This window comes from Saccostrea cucullata, unplaced genomic scaffold (assembly GCF_032062105.1).
Source record: "Saccostrea cucullata isolate Sc308-1 unplaced genomic scaffold, CSIRO_AGI_Scuc_v1 ctg27, whole genome shotgun sequence".
NCBI classification, from domain to species: domain Eukaryota; kingdom Metazoa; phylum Mollusca; class Bivalvia; order Ostreida; family Ostreidae; genus Saccostrea; species Saccostrea cuccullata.
Window position 1 is genome coordinate 44723 of NW_026920935.1, and position 11246 is coordinate 55968.

Consider the following 11246-nt stretch of genomic DNA (forward strand, 5'->3'; position numbering starts at 1 on the left):
TTCCTATGGAAATCCCACACCAGATTTAATTTTCCGGAGAGAAACCTTCTCTTGAATTAGCTATATAGAGTCCGATTTCATACAGAAACAATACATCCCCCGTAAAATATCATACCTGTACTTTTTATAAATAAATTGTAAAATTAATCTGTAAATTTTACAGATTAAAGTGTAAATTTTACAAAATAAAGTGTAAATTTTACACTTTAATCTGTGAAATTTACACTTTAGCCCCCCCTTATTTTTTTTAATTGCAAATATATACAAAATATATGCATTGACAATTGGTTTTTTGGGGGGATTTAGCCCCCCCCCCCTTTCAATTTGCTTCCGACGCCTATGAATCATGCTTAATAAAATTTAACTCTGATTTTGTATTTAACAATAAATGCAAATAATAAGCAAGTTAACTAATGCGAATTAAATTGCGTTCACACGACAGCTAATGCGAAGTAAACTAATGCGAATTAAAAATCTACTTCTACAGCCAGGCGTCATTATTGCTATTATGACGTCATTTGCAAATCACGTCACCTTATGCAGGAGCAGATGCATTTGACATAATGTTACAGTGTCTGTACACACATTTTAGTGATTAACACTATTTTCCTTAGTTTTTCACTCAAAAATAGCACAAATACTTCAATTTAACCACGGACATGTAGCATTTGACCTAATTTTGCCATTACGCATGCCTCAAAATCTAATTCGAATTAGCTTCGCTTGGAGTTCACACGGAGCTAATGCGAAGTAATTTAATGCGCAGTAATGCCCTGTTCACACGGAAAGTTTAATTCGAATTAAACGTAAGTTTACTGCGAATTAGCTTCGCTTAGCGTTGACACGGAGAATTTAATGCGAATTAGTTTTCTTCGAATTAGTTTACTGCGCATTAAATTACTTCGCATTAGCTCCGTGTGAACGCTAAGCGAAGCTAATTCGAGTTAAATTCTGACGCATGCGTAATGGCAAAATTTAGTCAAATGCCACTTGTCAGTGGTCACCTATAGGTACTTTATGCTATTTTTGAGTGAAAAACTAAGGAAAAGTTTGTAAATTATTAAAATGCCTATACATATACGGAAACGTATAACCGCCTCGTGTTGTTGTATTAGAACACGATATTATGATATAGAAATGTTGTCAAATACAATTACTTCAAGGTTTGGCGATTTAATTATGACAACAATCTCTGATGAATAATACTTTTCCGACATGTTTTGGAAGACTTGTACACTTTGATATATCCAAGGTGAATTCCTAAATGTCGCACTAAAATAATGTGTAAAAATTATATCGCTAAAATTAAATATCGCAGAAATTAGTGCAAAATAACATATATGAATATTTCGCTTAGACGACTCGATTTAATCAAATTAAGAGCAAAATTCAACAAAATTAGAACGTCTTGTAACATCAGATTTATTAATAATAACTATTGTATTAAATCGATGAGTGTGTGCTTTTTTAAGGACCCGAGCCACTCTTTGAAAACCGTAGCTACGGGCCTGATTTTCATTCTCCGAAATTGATTTAATTTTTAAAAAAATCTAGAATTTAACACTGACACAATGATTTTTTTTCTCAGAATTAATTAAAAATAAATTAGCAGTTTTTACAGTTATAATTTTTTATATATTGTTTATATATTTGCTTTTTAAATGTTCTCAAAGAACAACAACAACTTTATAATATATGTTTGTATAAATTATAACATAAACCTGAATTTATCAAATAAATCAAAGCACGATTGGGGGGAAAATTGTGCCTGTGACAGCACTAACTAATGAGCCTGTGTGTTATCTTTAGAAAGAAAGAGGACAAAATGCAAATCATTTCGTTCATTTTATCAATCTACACATCATGTTAAAAAGTACATAAGAGTATGTGCAGACGTACGCTCGATTTTTCCAATTGAATTATCAAAGAAAATATACAACTTTCTCTTTTAATTTTGAATTTTTAATAGTTTGAGGTCATATTTAACAATGCATGACATCACATCAGACAAAAATATTTGATGCATATATTTCTGCATATGTTCTCCAAGCTAAGAACATAATTAAAGATTTCGTTATCATAGTTTGAATAGTACAAGTATTACCAAATGTATAGTGACTGTCCTTTGAAGCAACATTCATGAGATTTATTTTTTAGGGAAGAGCCTGCAAGGATACTATAACTATTTGAATTATTTTATTTAAATCAGACATCAATTCAGTGCAATAACGTTATATTAAGGATGAAATTCATTTTCTCCTTGTATGTCCTCATCTTAATGTACAAAGACTTGAACTCATAAATATTCGTAAAATTAAATGTAAAAATACTCAGTCTTTATCTTATGATAATCAATTTTATTGGCTCATGACTAATGAAGACCCTGGCATCCTTAGATCACTTGCTAGTATAATGTACTTTTTTCCAAGTTTCTTGCCTTTGACTATAATTTTATTATAACATATACAATACATTTATGTATATTGAGTATATCTCTTACATACATTTTTATTAAATGCTCACATTATCATGAATGTTCTATAATTTGGATCCTCCTCCTTCTTTTGCTTGTAAATTTTTTTTGCTCCTTCAGGGGCCCAAACTGGACTGATAAAATCTTGTGTCTTGTATAAATCTTATGTTACATGTCGTTCAAATTTTGTTGAATTTTGCTCTTTGATTAAATCGAGTCGTCTAAGCGAAATATTCATATATAGTATATTGCACTAATTTCTGCGATATTTAATTTTATCGACACAATTTTTACACATTATTTTAGTGCGACATTTAGGAATTCACCTTGGATATATCAAAGTGTATGAGTCGTCTAAAATATATCAGAAAAGTATTATTCATCAGAGATTGTTGTCATAATTAAATCGCCAAACCTTGAAGTAATTGTATTTGGCAACATTTTTATATCATCAAATCGTGTTCTAATACAACAACACGAGGCGGTTATACGTTTCCGTATTACAGACATTTGCCATTATGTCAAATGGATCTGCTTCAACATAAGATGACGTGATTTGCAAATGACGTCATAAAAGCCCTGCTGACGCCGGGCTGCAGAAGTAAAATTTTAATTCGCATTAGCTGTCGTGTGAACGCAATTTAATTTGCATTAGTTTTATTCGCATTAGTTTACTTCCCATTAATTTACTGCGAATTAAAATCTCCGTGTGAACAGGGCATAAACTAATTCGAGTTAAACTAATTCGCATTAAATTGTCGGTGTGAACGCTAAGCGAAGCTAATTTGCAGTAAACTTACGTTTAATTCGAATTAAACTCTCCGTGTGAACAGGGCATCATTCGCATTAAATTCTCCGTTTGAACGCTAAGCGAAGCTAATTCGCAGTAACTTTACGTTTAATTCGAATTAAACTCTCCGTGCGAACAGGGCATTGTATCCTTTGATTCAATGACGGTTCTTTATTGCTACGTTAAAAAATGATTTAATGTTATATCTTATATCATCATAATCTATAGACCTAAAAACTTGCATTAATCTGAACTGCAAATTAGAAAAAAAAATATAGTAGAAGTAAATAAATATACTGGATTGAGAGCGGATTCCTACGGAAACGTATAACCGCCTCGTGTTGTTGTTTTAGAACGCGATATTATGATATAAAAATGTCAAATACAATTACTTCAAGGTTTTTCGATTTAATTATGACGACTTTCTTTGATGAATAATACTTTTCTGCTATGTTTTAGACGCCTTATACACTTTGATATTTCTAAGTTGAATTCCTAAATGTTGCACTTAAATAATGTGTAAATATTAAGTCGCTAAAATAAAATATCGCAGAAATTAGTGCAATATAACATATTTGAAGACTTCGCGAAGACGACAAGATTTAATCAAAGAGACAAATCAGCAAAAGTCGAACGACTTGTAACATCAGATTTATTAAAATAACGTATCGCATTGCATCGATGTCTGATTTAAATAAAATAATTGAAATTGTTAGAGCACTACTTGCAGGCCCGTAGTGCATGTCTAGACAATGCTTTCCTCTTTTTCTGAGTGTGAGCTTTTCTAAGGACTCTGGACACTCTTTGAAAACCGTAGCTACGTGCCTGATTTTCATTCTCCGAAATAGATTATTTTGAAAAAAAGATTTTAAAAATAAAAATCTAAAACTTCATGCAATCTTTTTTCTCAGAATAAACAAAAAGAAACTTGCAGTATGTAATTCTTTATGAATATGCTTTTTTAAATGAGCTCAAAGAGCAACTTCATAGAATGTATATGATTGTATAAATTATAACATGAATCTGAATTTACCAAATAAATCAAAACGTGATTGGGGAAAACAAATTGTGTCTGTGACAGCACTAACTAATGAGCTTGTGTGTTATCTTTAAATGAAAGAGGACAAAATGCAAATAATTATATTATTTTATCAATCTACACATAATGTTAAAATATTATTATATAATAGAGTATGTGAAGAGGTGTGCTCGATTTTTTCCAATTGAATTATCAAAGAAAACATATAACTTTCTTGAAATTTTGAATTTACAATATTTTGAGGTCATATTTAATTCATGGCATCACATCAGACGAAAATAGTTGATGCTTATATGTCTGTATATGTTCTCCAAGCTAAGAACATGATAAAAGGTATCGTTTTCATAGTTTGCATTGAATAGTGGACAAGTATTACCAGATATAGTGACTGTCCATTGAAGCAGCATTCAATAAATTTATTATTTAGAGAAGAGCCTGCAAGATATCCTATAACTTTTTGAATTATTTTATTTAAATCAGACATCAATTCAGTGCAATACGTTATATTTAGGATGAAATTCATTTTTTTCTTGTTTTTTATCTTAATGTACAAAGACTTGAACTCATAAATGTTTGTAAAATTTAATGTAAAATTGTTCACTCGCTATCTTATGATAATCAATTTCATTGGCTCATGTCATGACTAATGAAGACCCTGACATCCTTAGATCAATTGCTAGATTCCTTCGTAATCTACCTTAATTGAAAATATTTTAATATGCATATATGTACTTTTTCCCAGTTGCTTGCCCTTGACTACATGTATAAAATAATTATAACATATAGTGAATATACATTTATATTCAGTATATCTCTTATATTCGTTTTTATCAACTGCTCCGAGTCTCATTATATTACGTAAGATCATGTTTGTTTTATCAATTGGATCCCCCTCCTTCTTTTGTTTGTAAATCTTTTTTTTCTCCTCCAGTCGCCCAAAGTGGACTGATAAAATTTTGTATCTGGTATAAATCTGATGTTACAAGTTGTTCGAATTTTGTTAAATTTTTCTCTTTGATTAAATCGAGTCGTCTAAGCGTAGTCTTCATATACTAGACTAGTATGTTATATTGCATTATTGTCTGCGATATTCAATTTAAGCGGCATAATGTTTACACATTATCTTATGTGCGACATTTAGGAATTCAACTTGGAAATATCAAAGTGTATTAGTCGTTTAAAACATATCACTTTTTTACGGAAGCGTAAATGGCTCTACACTTGTTGTGTTATAACTTTGTATTTTATCGCTTGAAGTTTTATCGACTGAAATAATATACTGTATTGATTTTCAGATATTGATTAAAACAAAATTTTTAACCATATCTATATAATATTGTTGACATGATAAAATAAAGATATGTATATATAGTTATATCACTTTTAATTTATGAATATTTGCGATAAAAAAGTCAGAGTAAAGTGTTTTTGAATTATTTTGGCGGGGGCGGGAATTCCAATGAACCTTCACTTCACTCGGGATTCAGTGAAAGCTTACATGTATGTATCATGTCAGCATGTACGATTAAAGGCTGAATCAAATTAAAAAGTATATCAAAAAGGGAGATGGAGACAAATTGAAAGTTATAATCCATAGTGGGCTGTTGCACCGATCACCACTTTAGAAGAGGGGGAGACAGGAGTATCTTTGTGCCCCTCATCCAGCTATAAAAAAACTCAAAAACTCTGAGTACAGCAGAGATCCACTGATATGTCCCCAAATTTAAGAAAATTCTCGCAGTTAGATTATTTAATCACTGGGGTGTTTTTCTTGTTATCAATTTATTTTGGCTGACACTATACTTTCCTCCTTTAAACTTTGTGACTAAGCTTATACAGATTGGCTGAAATCACAAATTATTTTATATTATTTAAAGCAATCAGATCTGGTGTTATTATATTTTTATGCAGGGGGTGGGGTGGGGGAGAGTTTCAAGACTGTGGAGGGTCAGATCCTATGTATACCATAGAGTGGAAAAACATCAAATATTTACAAAGTACATTTATAAACAGTGTTACTTTTATAATAGTGTTAGGTACTTTCGAATTCGCTTCATTAGCATTTACAATCCCCATTGAACTCAAGAGATATAAGCAGTGAACCATGATAGAATATATCAGATTCCCTCTTCAAAATGATGGGTATAATAATTTCCTATGACAATGCATATAATTTAACTTTTGATGTCTCTCCATATCCACTTTTCAAATATTTTTGAATTTTGTTTCAGCCTATAATCGTGCAAAATAGCAAATATATGGTACATAAGCTTTCCAAGTGAAGTGAAGATTCATTAGAATTCCCGCCCCCGCCAAGTTAATTCAAAAACACCTTTTTCTGACTTCTCTTGAAAATATTCATATATCGATATAACTTCATAATTATTTCTTCATATCGACAATACTATATTGACATGAATAAATATTTTGTTAAGATCGATATTTGAAAATTAGTATAATATTTCAGTCGATAAAAGTTAAAGCAATAAGATCTATTGAAAAAAAGAAGTTGCCTCCAATTATGTAAATACACCTCAATACAATTCAAATAAAAACAGTATGTTCCCAAACTCCGTTTGGGGAACATAAATATGGGCATAAATAAGGAGGTATAACACATTATATGTTGATAAGTCGATAAAATAAAAGACAATATACAAAGTCATAACACAACAAGTGTAGAGCCATTTACGCTTCCGTAGAAAAGGTTTATTCACCAGAGATTGTCGTCATAATTAAATCGCAAACCTAGAAGTTATTGTATTTGACGACATTTTTATATCATAATATCGCGTTCTAATACAACAACACGAGGCGGTTATACGTTTCCGTAGATTCCCGATATTTTGCTGGGGAAAATTACGAGACCCATGCATAAATCGCCCATCCTTATTTATCATAAATACATGTGCAAGTAAAATAAAATTATGCAAACAATTGTGAACATCTCAGTTTTATACTTATTTTCAGATGTGAAAGGTTTAATATCACGAAACAACCGTTTGATTAAATAACAGATTACAGTACAGATTGTTTAAAATAAAGTGTAAAATGTACAGATTAATGTGTAAAAAGTGTAAAATTACAGATTAGAGTGAAGAAATTAGAAAATACAATTGTAGAAAGTTTTCAAGTAGCACTAATACGCTTTTTTTTTTTTTACAGAAGACATTCCAATGAAACTTTTAATCAAAATGTCTACTTATGCATTAAACAGTACATTTTTTTCAAATTGTCAAATTTCAAGGAAGCTTTAAACACAAATAAAAAGTGCTTTTTGGACTTACAGAAAATATATCATAAAGTTGTGTATATTGGTCATGGGTTTTTGCTAGTGCTCGAGTACGTTAGTCCAAATTCCTTGAATACGCATGCTCGGTTTCGCGGCCGTGCATTCTGGGAAAACTGGGAAAACTACTTTAGATAGACCGCACAATAACAATTTCGTTGTATCACGTTGAAGCATTTTAAAAATAAATATTTTCATTTATTGTGTAGCTCACACTTTGAAGATAACTACATATCTAAATAAGCATGGCGAGATGAATATAATGTTGAATTTCCTTTTAAAATATGACTGGTTCCAGTTAGGATGAAAGAGAATATGATTCAAACTGTCTCAGAATAGTTTTAAAAAATATATTTTCAAAAATCTTAAACGCGAACGGGTTTTGAGATGGAATCAATCTATGTTGGATACTGTTCGAAATCTAAAGCTTAAAATGAAAGTGCTCAGACAATCAGCTCTTAATGGTGGAAAACTGAGCAGAAAAAACAACACCAAAGAGAAATGAACAAGGTTTGGCAGTTGTATGTTTTGAAGATGCATTCACTTATACTTCATAAAAAGGTGGGCCTTCAATATATCAGATATTCCGACTTCAAGTAATTTTGTATGATTAAAATTTTCTTCGGATTTGTATGAATTTGCTAGTCTAGTGATTGACAAAAATTGCATTATTAGCTCACCTGAGCCGAAGGCTCAAGTGAGCTTTTCTGATCACATTTTGTCCGTCGTCCGTCCGTCTGTCTGTCCGTCGGTAAACTTTTCACATTTTCGACTTCTTCTCAAGAACCAATGGGCCAATTTTGACCAAACTTGGTACAAAGCATCCTTGGGGGAAGGGAAATTTAAATTGTTAAAATAAAGGGCCAAGTCCCTTCACAAGGGGAGATAATCAAGAAAAGACAAAAATAGGCTGGGGTCATTAAAAAATCTTCTTCTCAAGAACCACTGGGCCAGAAAAGCTGACACTTATGTGGAAACATCCTAGGGTAGTGTAGATTCTAAATTGTAAAAATAATGACCCCCGGGGGAAGGACGGGGCCACAATGGGGAATCAAAGTTTTACATAGAAATATATAGGAAAAATATTTGAAAATTTTCTTCTCAAGAACCACTTGGCCAGAAAAGCTGAAACTTATGTGGAAGCATCCTAGGGTAGTGCAGATTCTGAATTGTTCAAGTCATGACCCTGGGGGTAGGGCGGGGCCATAATTGGGAATCAAAGTTTTACATAGAAATATATAGGAAAAATATTTGAAAATCTTCTTCTCAAGAACCACTGGGCCAGAAAAGCTGAAACTTATGTGCACATGGAAGCATTCTGGGGTAGTATAGATTTCAAAATGACTAAATTATGATCAGTGGGGTAGGGTGGGGTTGGAATATATATTACAAGGGGGAAATCTGGTAAAGAACAAAATGGTCAAAGCTTCTCAGGTGAGCGATGTGGCCCATGGGCCTCTTGTTTTTTCTTTTTCTATTTAGGTTTACAGGAATTTAATAATATTAATCCTTGGCGTCAGTTTGATACATGTACATGTGCTTTTTTCTTGACAAGTGATGCAAACGCTTTTATCATATTAAACTTTTGTATCAAAGAATTTCCAAATTATGAGATTTATATGTAGATTTATTATATACCAAATGTGTATCACCCAATTTTTACTGCTGAATTTACGCTATCATGTGACGTCGTGATCCGATTTTCCGGATCACCAACATGTTGTTCTCTGAATCCATATCAGCACTCTCTGAAACTGATAGTCTGGTTACCTGTCCCTGTTTTGCTTCGTATACTCCGCGTCTCCTGCCTTGGCAAGGGTGAGGCAGGGGACCAGGCTATGAAACTGATGACGTAGTACGCAGAAACATGACGTTATTTTTCTTGCGCGTTAAAAAGTCCCTTGTTATTATGCTTTGTTTTATGGATAAATGTTATGCAATTGATCTCTAAAGTTTCCTTTTGCTATATTTTGCTAATTATGAGGGGGTATATAATAAATTTATCATTATAACAGTAACTTGATCCGAAGAGCCGTATCACGTCTCATTGACAGGCGCGGATCATCAGATCAAACTCGACGCTTCGCGTCTCGTTAGATCTGTCAACTCGACGTGATACGACCCTTCGGATCAAGTTACTGTTATGATATTATATATTTATATTGTTCTCTGTGTATATCCCATGAAAAACACAATGGAACAATCGATTGGAGTGAATAGTTGTTAAATGTGAGTTAACTTCTTTTTGTTCAGTGAATATTCCATTTTTTTTTTACATTGAAAAGTCTAAAGAGTGTGTGTTTTACAAGTCAGAGGTAAAGTCATGATTTTCAATGGCTTACTTTCAAGCCAGTGAAAGTTGTGTGCGATGTCTACTGTAATTTTAAATTATGAAACTTTGCCCTCCATTATAATTGTTATGTATAAGAGTAAAACAATCTATGTGTTCAGTTTAGTGCCTCTTGTAGCAAACTGGAATTCTTCATTATATTGTAAATAAATTCCCTTGGTTCACCCTTCTGGTAACTTGTTTAATAATCCTGTGGGGAGCCCCTAAATTCCTTTAGTTCCAATGGTAACATAGCAGCCCTGTGGGGAGCCCCTCGTTTTACTTTAAATAGTAAAGTTAAGGTTTCGTCAAAGGTATATTGTGAATTTGGAAATAATTCTGAATATTTAGATTCATTTCAGAGACATTGTAAAGTGTTGAGCCTGGCGTCGGACCATTGTCTCTGGAACCTGAGAGGAACCCAGTGTGCCACGCAGCTCTTTATCATTAACATTGTTCCGTGCAGCCATACAAAAAGGAAACTGGAAAATTCTATTCTTAAAGGATTTCCGCACTTACGGAAGGACCAGGGCAGACGGGACCAGTTCATACCAAGGGACATGCTCACTGACTGACGTAGACCAGGACAAACTAACAAAGACATTTTCAATTTATTTTATATTATACATTTTTCGGTTAATTTTCTTTGTTAAAATTTCTGTTTATTTTGTTATTTAATTTTGTTATTAAATTTTGTTAAAATTTTAAAGTTCTTTCGATTTTCACTAAGAGCACGGAATTAATTAGGTGTATTTTTTGAAAATATATGTATTGTTAAGAAGAATTTTTCTCAATTAATATTTTTTCTAAGTATTTTTTTTATCAAGTGATACTTTCTATCTGTTAATCGATGAAAAATTTATAAAGTGTAAAAGTTTTAACTTTATACCTCACATAGTTTTGGAGTTATTGTAATAATAAATTTTTGGACATGTTGACCTTTGACGAAACCTTAAAGCGTGCTCTGGGTAGTACCCGGGAAAAACATCAGCCGATAGACGTGTTCGTCTAGTGCTACCAGGGGGCCTGTCCATAGAAAACCACCATGGGTCTTGTGCATTGTTTTCATGCCTTAAAGTCTCTCTACAGAATGTTACAGAGTATGTAAACTGTCGGGTACTGAAATTATTTATTAGAGAGTAGCCATTTCCATGTTATGGTGTGGGACAGAGACCGTAGCGTGTGTGAGTGAACTATGGCGGCCCATACGACACATCTCTAAAACCAGTTCTGTGAGTTATAAATTCTGCAGTGACCCACGTGAAACATTTTTATGATAAGATTTAAAGTCATTATCTGAAGGAAACATTGTGAAAGTTTGAGAAT